Below are 13,631 nucleotides of genomic sequence, written 5' to 3' on the forward strand. Positions count from 1 at the left end.
TCACACTTGTAAAGTTTTGTCCAATGTAATGCATAGCTAACAGTGAAACACAGTACTGTGCATTAAATATAAATTTTTCATATTATGATAAATATATATTGAAAAATATTCATATAAATGTAATTTCAATCACATCACCCTGGCTTTAGGAAGATTGAGGCTGGAGGAGCTGCATTGTTCTACCCATTATTACTTCCAGGCTTAGTAAAAAAAAAAAAAACAAGAATGTCACATCAGCAAACATGTTTATCTGTGTGCTGCCCTTGTGAAAGTATAATAGAAATACGCTCTGTGAGCAGCTTGAACACCATGTGGCATAATGCAGATGACAGAGATGCAGATGACAGAGACACATCTGCACTGCGAAAAAAAAAAACCCACACAAACATCTTAATAAGTTTTGCAGTTAGCAAAGTTTTCGAGTCTGAAAAGCAGCTGTGAAAAATGTGCTAACAGGGTGCAGATAAACACAATTATTTCCAATTCAAATCATGTAGTTCCAAGTGCTTTCTTAATCAAGAGGCATGTTATTAATAGTGTTTGAGTCATCTTCCCTTCCTGTTTGTGTCTTGTTTCAAGATCTGTATGAATGCTGTGAAGTAGAGCTGCTTCACAGTACTACAGTTTCTCATTTGTTTAAAACATTAGACACAAATATGACATTAAAGTGCTTGTAGAATGGATTTGTTTGCTGTTTACAATCTCCCAATTTTTCATTTATATTATTTATTTATTTCAGTCTGTATAAAGCACTATCACACAAACAGATGCATACACTCTCTTTTTGTTTCATGTGTTACATTATGCCCTGTGACTTTACTCTTGTGGCCTTCCTACCTCTCTTAACAAACACACACACACATGCGTTTGTGTATTTGCTCAGCTGCACTTAAGAGTGTCATAGGGCATCGCCGTACGTTAGCACGTACACACACACACACAAACACAACATGTCAGTTCTCTGCTCCCCTGAGACTAGCTGCTACTGACAGGAGCTCCAATCTGTATGTAAAAGCAGGCCAGCTTCAACACGCACACATGCACGCACTCAACATTCTGAGCATGTATGCCTGTCTGTTTTACTCTCTTCCGTTGTCTCTCATGCACACGCACAGATCTACATGCATTACAAACATATGACGAGGGACCTCCACATACTCTGCGGTATAGAGAAGAGAGATGAGAGCAGATGAGCAGTGTTGTGTGTCAAATCGAGGTGTCTCAGATGTTTTACCCAGAGGAGTCGGGTCGTATGCAGAGCAAAGACATCTGCAGTGGCGGAGTGTGTCACTTAGTGTAGAAAGACACACACACACGGGCCATCCAGGTACTTGGAGGATACCACTAAGTCCCCAGGACTGCTGCAAGTGTCTCTGTAAGCCTATTAGCATTACAAAGTTGCTAATTCCTGCGATTTTATTCCTCGCTGACAGCAGAGACGGGCAAGTAAAAACTGGTCTGGCTTTATGACAGGAAATGGTTGGAAATGGTTGGAAATGGTTCACAAGTGATCTCAAAGTATGTGTCTTTCATTTGTAAGATTCCCAAAAACTGGAATCAGGACTGTCCACATCATGTATGTCAATTATTTTTTTTTAAAGCTATAAGAAAATGGCGAGCAAATGCTAAAATGCTGCAGTGTGCTGTGAGTAAGCAGGTATTATTTTATAATCCAGTTCATCCAGGTTTTATTGCAAAGCTCACCTGACATTCACTTCAGTCTCATGAAGTTCAATCACTACTAGCTCTCTACAGAGTATAAAGTCCACGCCGCCTGATCTCTCCATCCAGCCTCTCATCATAATGTACCGTATTTTCTCTGTTGCTTTGCCTTTTATGCTGAAATGCAGTGCAAATTAGCAAGGCAAACGGATTTGATGCATGTCTCTTCCTGCTTTGATACAATCGCATGCATGAATTTTGGAGATTGCTTATCATCTTCACTTTAATCAACTTCTCTCACTTGGGAGACCCAAAAAAATCTGTTAAATAATTATGTGAGGCCTATAGGTTTCAGTTATCTCATGGTATTTCCACAGCTTTACATGAGGTTAGAGCCCAACCAATAAATCAGCCAATGTTGGCTTATCGCAGACATATCAGTATTGTATTGGTAACAGCGTTTATTAGCACCGATTTTTTTCTGGGATGCTTGTGGTAATATATTGGTGTCAAAGTTTATCCAGTTCACTGCGATTACAATACTGTGGCAAGCAGCACAGAGTAAGAGAGAAGAAGCCGCTCTCGGCATTGTTGTAGAATGTTGAAGAATACCTAACCTAAATATTTACTCTTGTGGCCTTCCTGCCTCTCTTAGAATATTTAACTTAAATATTCTTTGTTTCAGAAAGCAGCCTTCATAAATTGGTGCCCAATCCACACAGAAAAGGTAATTTTTTATTCCAGCTCAAAAAATCCCTATATAGCCTACCATATTGGTAATTGGTGAATTTTTTCCTTTTCAAATCGGAATTGTATCAGTCTTAAAAATCCCATACTGGTCGGGCTCTACATCAGGTTAGTTGTTGCTCCCCTAGCTGTGTGGAATCTTTAATCTTTGCACTCCTGGATGTGGGAAAACAATGTGGTGTCCGGTTGTCAGTTTCCAAAAACATCTAACCTTAGTGACAAAAGTTGTCTGATATGACAGCAGCAGATGGTCTTTAAATGCTGTGATCTTTCTTAAGCAGCTTTTAAATCATCACATGAAGAGTCATTCCCTTTCATGCACAAAGTCTAGCAGAAACAAACGCAGACGTAAGTATGCAACACACACACTCAGCACTTATGGACATACAAATGCCAAAACAGACACATCCACAGTGCATTGATCGCAGTGGAAAGTGCAGGGATTACAGTGTCAGATTAAGGACAGATGTAGCAGCGCAGGGAGGATCCCATTTCTTGGCAGGTACCTAATGTTTCACCTTTGACCCTGTTCAACGGTGTTGGCATGCTGCCACTGTCCCGGGCTTATTAATGGGTTTCCTGCATGTCCTGCAATGCCTGGCCTGTCACCAGCAAAGGACAACGGGAAGAGGAAGATAACAAAGGAGTGTGCATCTGTGTGTGTGTGTGCATCTATTTGCTTATTTAAACTTGCCATGAGTGCACCTCACCTGGCACCTGCGCACACACACAGACACCGAGAAGAGAGCACATATGCATTGAAAAGCACTTCCCACCTGTCCCAGACCGCAGCCATGTTGACTGTGTTAGTATTCGTGGGCAGGAGTGGCTGGTGATCTCTCAGGGAAGTGACAGTCAGAATGGGCTGTCTGGAACACTCTGTCATTCAGCCTGAGTCAGGGCCTGTCCAATTGATCCAGCCCAGCTGTCAAAGCCAATGAGAGACGCTAGACTAAGGAGCAGCAGGGACGGTTTGTGCTGCCAGGGGTAATGGATGATGTATAATATAAGGATGGTGTTTGTGTTATAAGCTACCTGGCAGGAGACAATCAGTTAGCTGTGGCTCTGTGGAAGAGCTTTGGTGAGGAAGGATATAACAATGGCGCCATGATTGACGTTTATTAATGGAGTTTATTTCGTGCTGTGCAGTGCCAGGGCACATATTGATGAAGTCACAATGAAAGGAATAATTACTTTTCCACCCAATAATCTTACCAAACATAAGAAACACCCTGCCCCCAACATCTGGAATCTTGCAACTTACCATATGTCTTGATTTGTAGAATTTATGTTCTTTGTTTTACAGTTTTACTTAGAAATTGGAAAGTTATTCAAGCATAGAGGGTATAGCATTTCCTTGAGACTTTAAACTACTTAATTGAGCATAGCGTTAGTTCAGGCAGGACGTGAAGTCAAGCTCAGCTCACAATTCCAGCTGATAGAAGCTGATTGCACACAACTCACAGCAGCTGATGGCTCAGCTGATTCCCTTTATGCAATTGGCATATATCAGGCAGGGTGCCTTATTTAAGCTGTCTTAGCCTGCCTACCTTTGCTGCTTTCTCTGCAAGCCGCTTTGCAGCCCACGTCCAACCCAGCTCCTCCCCTTAAACCGTATCTGATTTAATGTCATGTCTGTTGTCATTGATGCCTGCTCTGTTCTGTACCCAATGGGGGTCTTTGCTGCTCTCAGGGAGGTCCCAGAACACAGCCATACCGCTAAATATAACTTGCAAACGTTTTCTTTGAGTATAGCAAACGGTTAAAGCCATAACATAATTTTCCTGATGATAGCTGCATTTGGTTATGTAGGTTTTGCCACTCCTGATAGATTTAGAAAATAGAATAATGTTAGCATGCTTATATTTGCTTCTTTGCACATAACATAGCTGAAGCTGATGAAAACAGTAGTAGTTCATAAAGGAAAGTACTAGACAAAAAAATGTTTGACCTGTGGTGGTCCTAGATATAAAGTCGATGGATAGATCGTGTAAAAGCTATTCATGCCTGTAACAAATTTTCTTCCACTCCATGAAATGGATGTGGATATCCTTTAATGGATAACCAAGAGCTTTAACCTCATGGAGGCATTTCAGTAAACTCAAGGGCTTAACAAAGAAAAATAAAGATATAAAAATATGTTTACTTGGGTCTACACAAAATTTCATGAAAACCATGCAGTATTCTGGACAAGTGGTGAACTGCTAGTGTGGCTAACCACCCACAAAGGTACCATGTTATATCTAGCGGCAGCAATTTGTTTGGAGAAAATCTGTACCGATAATATGAGCTCTGATGGCCATAATGGCTTAAGAGAAGTAACATAAACTTCATCAACAGATCATCCAAGAAAGTAGTGCAGCACAGATACACCACAGCAATGACTGATGGGAGAAAAGAGCATCTTCCACATTACTACTTTTAGAGGTTATGAGAGAGTTGGTGCCAAATGTCTGGCAGCACTTATTCACAGTGCCCAGGTGGGGTTTTAGATAATTGTGTGATATGGATTTGCCAAGCTACTTCATCCACCAGCCAGGCGTTATTGATGATGTTCCCCTATATTCAGTATTCTTTACACCTGTAAAGAGAGACTGCTCTGTCGACACAGTGTTTGGACAGCCTTTTAGTTGGCTCTATGCGGTTTAGTGGAGGCTTTTTTCCAGCAGCCATTGTCTGATGATGTATGGGCTGCTGTTTGGGCTTAGTCCACCTTTGACACGATGCTTTATTCAGCCGTGTGATGTGGCGGTGTGAACCTGGCCAGATATTCACTGTGGATGTCTACCGTTACAATAGAGGGTTCACATGGAACCGTTTTGGGATCAGGTGTTGGATAGTAAAAGACTTCCATCTAGCACTCAAATGGAAATAAAATATCAAAAATGAACACGCTATTATTTTGTTTACAACTTTTAAATCATAAGTTTTTTCCTATTCGCTGACCCTTATTCAAACTTTTTCATTATAGCAACAATCTTGTTATAAATAATACAGTAAGGGGTCAGCAGCTTGAAAACACAGTGCAGGTGAGTATTTTTCCATGTATGCATTATCAGTGTCATCAACCTACGAACTGCTATACTGCTTACAGGTGTAACAAATAAAGGCTATAATAAGAAGAATATGAAATGCTTTTAGAGCCAGAAAACATGATTACAGTGTATAACATGAAGCGCACTATTTGTCACAGCAAATAACTGTAAAGTCAGTGTTTTTGCTTCATTTCTCTATAGGGCTATCAGAAACTCACATTCATTACTTGTACTAGCTACAAGTTATTTCAGGCCTAATACAGTACCATTATAATTCACTCATGGGATGGGAATCGAGAACTGGTTCCAGTTGAGAATGGTTCCAAATTGTCCGATCCATTGGAATCGTACGCCACCAAGCTTATCAGTTCCCTTTGTGAATGGCAGCATGTTTTTCTGACAGTTGTGTCACAAAACAATGACTACAAACTCGTGTCTGTGCTGCTGGAAACTTGCACCACGAAGGAGTCATGGCAGAGAGGAAGGAAACAGCCCAAAGCGTGGCCTCATTTTCAACTCTGAGTTCACAACTCAGAGATAACAAAACAGTTGTGTTGACATTGAAAACCTGTGTTTTACCTTTTTTACACACAGAAAATGAATCAATAAGAGAATCAACAAAGAATTGGACCGATCCATAATGGTATTGTTATCAATAAAATCTTATCAATTCCCATCTCTACCTCCACTCTGTAGTGCTTGTTTACTTAACTGGGACATTTCAGCCATTGAATTAACCTAGATCTGCAGATATTTAGCATGCTGTGGAGGAGCAATTCAGTTCCATATCATTGATTGGCATTTAACATATCATGGAAAACCAGACGCATTTATTGGCTTGTGCTGTCAGTGTAAGGAAGACACATCACTGACTTATTTAAAGTGAAAGACCTGGTCAGCATTAATATTTTGTTGTCTTCTTCAATTTCCTATCAAGTCATTCAGAATTGGCAGCAAAAACCGAGCATAAAGCCTGAACTGCATAGTTATGTCACTTAGTGTGTTTAGATGCACATAATATTTTGAATAATAGTCAATATCCTGGTTAGAATATACATACACATGCTTGAGTACTTTGAGTAACTTGAGATATCTCATTATTTAAAAGGGGATGGGATAGTTTCATGGAGCAAATCAAAAACCGAATGCTTTAGTATGCTGAATGGATATTGGTTGCATTTATTCAATCGCGCAGTAAAAGTGGCCACTATTTCTGATTTCTAACCAGCCCTACATATGCTCATTTTGATGTATGTTGGGTACTCTTTGGAGAAATTGGAATTTAAGTTTAATCCACCATGTGCCTGCATTTCGGTCTCAGCCAATTTCATTGCATGCCCTTCACGCTCCCTCTGATTGGACATTTGTCCCATGCTCGATTCCATTTGATTAAGCCAAGCTCAAACGGCTCCTGGCTACAGGGAGCAAAGAGGGGACAAGGTTGGCTGTGGAGATATTATTCTAGGAGGCCTCTTGACTCAAATCGGTTGTCACAATCTGCATGACTAACCAGGACGATTGAGCAGAAAGTCATACATGACCAATTTTTATTTCTTTATTTTCCGGATCTTCTGTTAATCTTACACATGTAGTATACAAATGTTTTTATTCATTTTAGTTAAATTTCTTAGCATACCGTGAAGTGCACCCAGGTTAAATATTTCCACATCCCCAAATGAGGGATTTTATTCAGTCACATCCTCAGCATCGCTCCCAATATATCCAGGCTCTTGGCTCTCCTGGTCCACACTGAGCAGAAGAAGTCATCAAACAAGATGCCAAACCATTGCTATCTGATAGCAGGGACACTGACCTTCTCTTCTTCATATCTGATGGTGGTTTTTATCTGCCAGACAAATGTCAGAAATACCATTCCCCAAGCACAATCACTTTGGCACACCAGCCAACTTTTCCTCCTCCCCTCGCTGTCTCCCCCCCCCGAACTGTGAACGGCAGAGCTCCAAGCGAGACATCTGCAATACCGCAGCTATCAGTCAAACTGTGATATAGGGGAAAACTCACAGCTCGCCAGAATCCTAAGGGTGAGAGGAGAATAGGAAAGTGGCTGGGACATGCGACAGAAACTTCATTTGAATTTCATAAAAGTGAAAGATCTAATTTAAATTTAACTAATACTGTATATTGTCAAGCATTTGACAAGGAACTATCACTATTGCTTTTATAAAAAGAGTATTTGCTTTTAAAAGCACATGTGTTCATTATTTAGGTTCCACAGGGAATAAACATTCTGCACTGTGTATAAGATAAACAACTTATATGCTCTTTTTTTTTTATCTCATTTCAGTATATATCTCCCAACAAAATTTCACACACCTTTCGAACCTAAAATAACCTAAAGTTATGCACACCTATAATCAAAAATCTTTGCAGTCAAAATGAATGGACATAGTTTGTCTCCTAATGCTTTTAACAACCTTTGTCACACAGCATAAAGACATGGATACATAATCATTGACAGTCTGCGAAACATAAATGCTACCCTTTATGGCTAGAATCCATATTTTTTTAACAATATATCAAATGACACATTGACAGTGCGGAAAGGGATGGTCCATAGTGATGAACCTACAGAAAATTATCACCTGAATCTGCAGCTCACTATTTTTGTTGTCCGACTGCAACAGTTTTGCAATATCACCGCTCTAATAGCGTTTGATTTCGGCCACAGCAGTCAGCTGTTTTCAGCATAAAATGCTCTAAAATGAAATCTTAGTGGGCTAGTTGAAGCTGGTAAAGCTACATTCATGAATCTACTGGTTGTGTGCAGTGTTTGAGGATGTATGAACTCTTCACTATGACAATGGGACGTCTGGAGTGCTGCATACAGTCACTGAAGCTGAGGCAGCTGTTGATTGACTTGCCTACCACTACATGTGAAAAAGGATGCAAGAGCCTGGAAAGCTGTTTGACCCTGTGACTCACTTTTTGGCCAGTTGCAGGGAACCTTTCTGGCTCACATCTCCCAAAGAGTGTTGACCTCTCATGTGAGGAACAACTCCAACTGGTTTACATTGTTTCACCTATACAGCCCATACCCTCAGTGCAACAGCCCATTCCAGCAGCAGTATTGCCAGTGTGAGCCAGTTTGTATTTGATATGCACAGCAGTATGGCTGCTCATACATTACACCCAGATGGCCTGGGGACCAATGAATAAGGTCATGACGGAGTTAGAAGAGAATACAATGGAGACAAATTGTTTATGCTTGTTATGAAATCAGGTTGCTAGCATAACGATGAGTTGAGGGTGTCGTGGAATGGAAAATGAGTTCCCTGAAGGCATCGACTAGGAAATGACTGACTAATGCGCTTGCACACAAGAAGTGCTGCTGTCAGTTTGAGACACACAACTCAAGGGGAGGCTTGGAGGAATTCTCAGACTCGTTGGAAAATAAGTTCTTGGGCTGTATATGCACTGCATTGTTTATATTTAGAAAAGTACTTTTAAATGTGGGGTTTGGGGACTCTGTGGGGTCCTGCAAGGGATTGTAGGGGGTCTTTATTGTTTCCTAGCCATTGCAATTAAAATACAGAATAATGACAGTTCAGCTTATATGTGTGCCCTTAAAGTGCACATAAGAGTTAGCCCTGATTTATGTCTCTTGTATTACCATTACATTCAAATCACAAAGCTCAGCATCTGTTTTCCTGAAAAATTAACCCGCAGACCTTTGAAAAACCCATATGGTTGTTAAACAACACTTACTTCTGTTTTGAAGGTATTTTCAGAATCCTCAATGCTCTTTTAACCACCTGGAAGAAAATATATTCTGTTTGCTGCACATTAAAAGAACATTTTTAAAGTTGTGACTCAATTTCTTCATCTTTTCTTAAAAAAAGTATTTAAAGATGGAAATAAGTATGACCCTGCTGTCCCTGCTAACTGTACAACATGAACCGAGTTTTATTAACAATTACATATGAAGTTCTGTTGGGGATATTCTATCTTTGTAGTTGATCTTGTCAGGATTACATATGGTACACTGCAGAGATACAGCTTGTCTATCTTTATGTAGTGTTTGTAGGTGCGTAGTCGTATGTATGTGTGTAGATAGGTGTAGGCGTGTGTTTCTCACAGCGTGGCAAAACTAAATTATCTGCAGACGTGTGTGTTCCTCCCTGAGAAATTGTGTACTACAAGACGAGAAAAGGGCGGGCGGAGGCAGGGGACAGAGACAAACCACAAACAGAGAGAGAGAGAGAGAGAGAGAGAGAGAGAAAAGGTGGATGGATTATAATTGCGGCAGGAGTCGATTGTTCCAGCATGGCAGACAAGTGCCACACTCTTAGACAGAGGCTAAGTAGGACCAAGTTGGCCCACAGTCAGATTTGGGGAGCCGGGGTGCTTAATCATCCCGGGCTTGGTGCAAGAGTTGACAGGTGAGTTATGAGCGGGTGCTACAGGTAGGAGGCCCAGTCTTCCCACTGCTCACTATGACCTTCGCTCTGGCCATAAATAATGCAGGCGCCGTAAAATACTGATTTAGGATAACTGGGCCGGCCCTATCTCAGTCTAGGTTCATCTTGGCTTGGTGGACAGGGAAGGTAGTACAAGACTACGGGGACTGATGTAGTGCTCATCTGTGTAAGTTTCCACCTGTGTCCAGAGACCAATGTCAGTCTCTAGCTCAGTATCAAGAGCACTTTTCTGACCTCCAATTTTTGGAGTTTGTCCTGCTCTCAGCCACTATTTGATGTTGACGAGACTTTTTTTCTGCCTGTCTAGAGCCATTGTTGTATCTGTCTCTAAAAGGATGTGGCGCATCCAATCATGCCAGGCTGCATTAACTGCTGCGTATGTGCTCTCTCAGGAAAGAGCTTGACCGATTTTACATCTGCCCTCTACATCCTGACGTAGGCTTGGTTGACATTCAAATCCGATCTCAGGTACATGCTGACGCAAGTGGCAACAAGATAGATAGTACAAGTGATGTCACTCGAATACTTGGGCCCCTGTTGTTGTGATTTCCTTTAGTGCCTCCCTTTGGCTTTTGCTACAGACTGGTACAAAGTGACACCTGATGGAAAAGAATGGAAACAATGGGATTTGAAAGGCAGTTCGAGTCAGTTAGGGCTTCTTATTTTAGTTAATGCTCAATTTAAGCTTTTGAAACATTTTGAATTTGCTTAGCTACAATGCTGTATACTGTAGGCACACACACACACGTATACACATTCAGTGTGCTGCTGAGGGACAGGGTAATGATTGGGCAGATGTTAGCAACATCTCTCAGCCTGATGCCCTGATTGCAGTAGGAATATTTCAATGACGTTTTATAAGAGCTGCAGTGATTGAGGATGTGCCTAGTTGGATGTAGACACCATTTAACCTTCTTTTGGATGCCGATGAGAAAGTTGGGATGTTGCCTTATTAACAACGACACTCTTCTGAAAATAGGCACTACATTTTACAGTAGATTCCCAGCTATTGCATGTCTCTTGTACACATTACATTCAAAAGTTGTTGTAAGTTTTGGTAAGAGACAATGAGAACCAAAGTCATTTAGAATACTTACCAAATAACTTGTGTTACATGACATATGCAATAAGAGGAACCTCAGTCATCCATTTTGAAATGCTAATTATGTTAAGCATAGGTCAACATTCTATATTAAATCTGTAAAGGGTTAATATAAGTGGTGGCTTTACTTCTCTGCCCAGTAATGATATTATGCTGAGGTAACCTTCCATCAACCTCTGAACCTCTCGCCTTGTGATACATGCGTCACGCGCGACAATTCTCCAAGAACGTTATTGTTAGTTGAAAGTATGCTGTAATGAATAATCAGCAATTATTTCATCATCCGATTTCTATTAGAGAGGAGTTATTTTAATTAAGAGATTCATTAAGTTAGTTCATTAATTTCCCCCCAGGTGCCATGGATTCTCCAGAGAATTTCAAATCAATTCTGCTGCCTATTATTTAATATCAGAGAGAACAGTTGCCGAGTTAAAGGGCAAGTTCCATCTGGTTTCATCTGCTGGTGGGGTAGATTCATTGGCAGTCAATAAAATAAAACATAAAAAAAAACACGTATTAGATGGTGGATGGTTTTGGTTAGGAGAGATCCAGCTCTGAAAGTAGCAATGGCGACATACATAAATCTGTAAATTAACCACCAATTTTAAGCAATGCTGAATCCCATGAGCGTGTTGCAGTAAGTAGAAATGCTGTGTTTTTCCACAGTATGCCAGTCATAATCCTTTCAGGAGACCGCTTAACTCCTAACTGACCATTGCACATAATTTCACTGCATTTGCTGCGTATTGCAGCTCAAGTCCTCTGCCTGCCCTCCAGCTATATACAGTAGCTGTCAGCCTGGCTCTTCTCTCAGTTGATGTATGCAGGATGCTATCTATCATTGCCACGACATTGCATATCCCCTTCAGTTTGACACATTTGACAGACACTCTCGCCCATTAATGCCATGATATCACCTAGCTTGTTTTCACTGTATGTGCCGTACGGAAAGGGTTCCACGAGTGTTGAATGCTCAGTGCGTAGAATACGTTCGAGTCTCTGGAGCGTCGGATCATTTTCCTGCTTCATTCTTTGGATGGGCTTCATGAATATTACACTTGCTGAGTGAATAGTCAAAAGATCACCTGGCTCTTCAGACTCAAAAGGGACCGTGATGGATGTGAAATGTTGGAAAGACATCGTAGGACAATGTGTTGGCCTACACCATCGATCACTCATGCGGAGCAGATGACACAATTCTCTCTCTCTCTCCCTTCCAGCGGCCGAGTTTATCAGTGCTGCCCAGAATATTTAACAGGGAAGAGAGCGCACCGTGGGATCTCATTTGCACAGGTGTCCATCTGGTAGAAGTTGTCTGGGATAATCTCCACATCATGTTACATTTGCATCCGGGCTTCATGAAAATGGCACACTAACTGTAAGCGGAGTGTGCGGTGCTGGCCAGTTCGAAGGGCGGGGGATTGTTTGCCATCACTGTAGCGAAGACCAGTGTGTGTTGTGCTAATCCACGAGGCAGTTAATGCTGCGCAATTATGTAAGGATTTAACATGTTTGTAATTGTTTGTTGGTTCAGCTCAATTTGTGTAACCAGCTTTAGTTGGAAAATTAGCAATGAGATTTTCCTAAACACTGCCAATTTGTTTGGTCTTTTAACCAGGAGGGATTTGCTGCAGTCAAGCCAGAGTACTTGTCAATTATGACAGTCTTATTAGCCAGTTTGGGCAAGGAAAAGGTGCTTCTATTGAATTCATTGATCATCAAGGACCTTTGTTTCTTTTCCCCTCCTTCAAATAGCACAACTTTCACAGTGAATCAATAAACACATTGATTCCCATGTTCTGTTAAGAATTACTCAAGCAGCAGATCCAATCTCAAAATCACTGTCCCATTAATGACCCAAACAGGCTAGCTGTAAATGTTTAGCAGCTGTATATTTTCCTCCCTTCTAGTGATTGTGGAGCATTGCTCTCCTGGGCAGGAGTGGATCTGAAGGTTCTGCATATGCACATGAAAACGTTCAACCCACATTGGTCTAGTATTTACGAGACAAGCGTCAGTGGCAGCACAAATCCACCGAAGGTATACTGCGATAGCAAGCAGTAAAATGAAATGTTTATTCCACCGTGGATGAATATTCACCAGTATCTGAGAGCCCAGGCAAGCATGTAGTCTCCAAACATTACAAGTTATCTTGCATTTTACGCCCCTTCTCCTTTGCATTATAAATTCTCTTCTTTATGTGTATGACCTGAGCAGTTACAGTACATCAATTGTAGAAAGTAATTTTCTGCTAGCTCGAACTGTATCTGCTTAACACGTGAAAACAAAAGGCTCAATCAATCTTCAAGTGCTGTTGACATTCGGAGCTGTCGCTCCATATTACCGCCCATGTCCCTGCCCCATATACACACACGTGTATACCATATATGTATATATAACTGACTAAACACTCACACTTTCAGTTGTCCATTAATAGTTTTTTTGAGGTAGGCTCATCAGGAATTACTGGTATTCATATCTGAATTGATGAAAAAACATTGTATGAACCAGATTCAGAGTCATGATGATGGAGATGATGATTCAACATTCAGCATTAAAGGAAAGTTTTCTCCTAAAAGAATTTACAAGTTGTGAAAATGATTAATTGCTTTCCTCAGGAAGGTTTCTTTCGACTTATCTCCCTCT

The 13,631-nt window shown here is 40.9% G+C and overlaps 1 protein-coding gene across 3 annotated transcripts in view; it reads left to right on the plus strand.

Annotated features, from left to right (window-relative positions):
* LOC127378686 (interleukin-1 receptor accessory protein-like 1) overlaps window positions 1-13,631 on the plus strand; it is a 287,082-nt gene that overhangs the window by 136,337 nt on the left and 137,114 nt on the right. The gene's annotated exons all lie outside the window — the stretch shown is intronic.

Source organism: Dicentrarchus labrax, unplaced genomic scaffold (genome assembly GCF_905237075.1).
Source record: "Dicentrarchus labrax unplaced genomic scaffold, dlabrax2021, whole genome shotgun sequence".
Taxonomy (NCBI): domain Eukaryota; kingdom Metazoa; phylum Chordata; class Actinopteri; family Moronidae; genus Dicentrarchus; species Dicentrarchus labrax.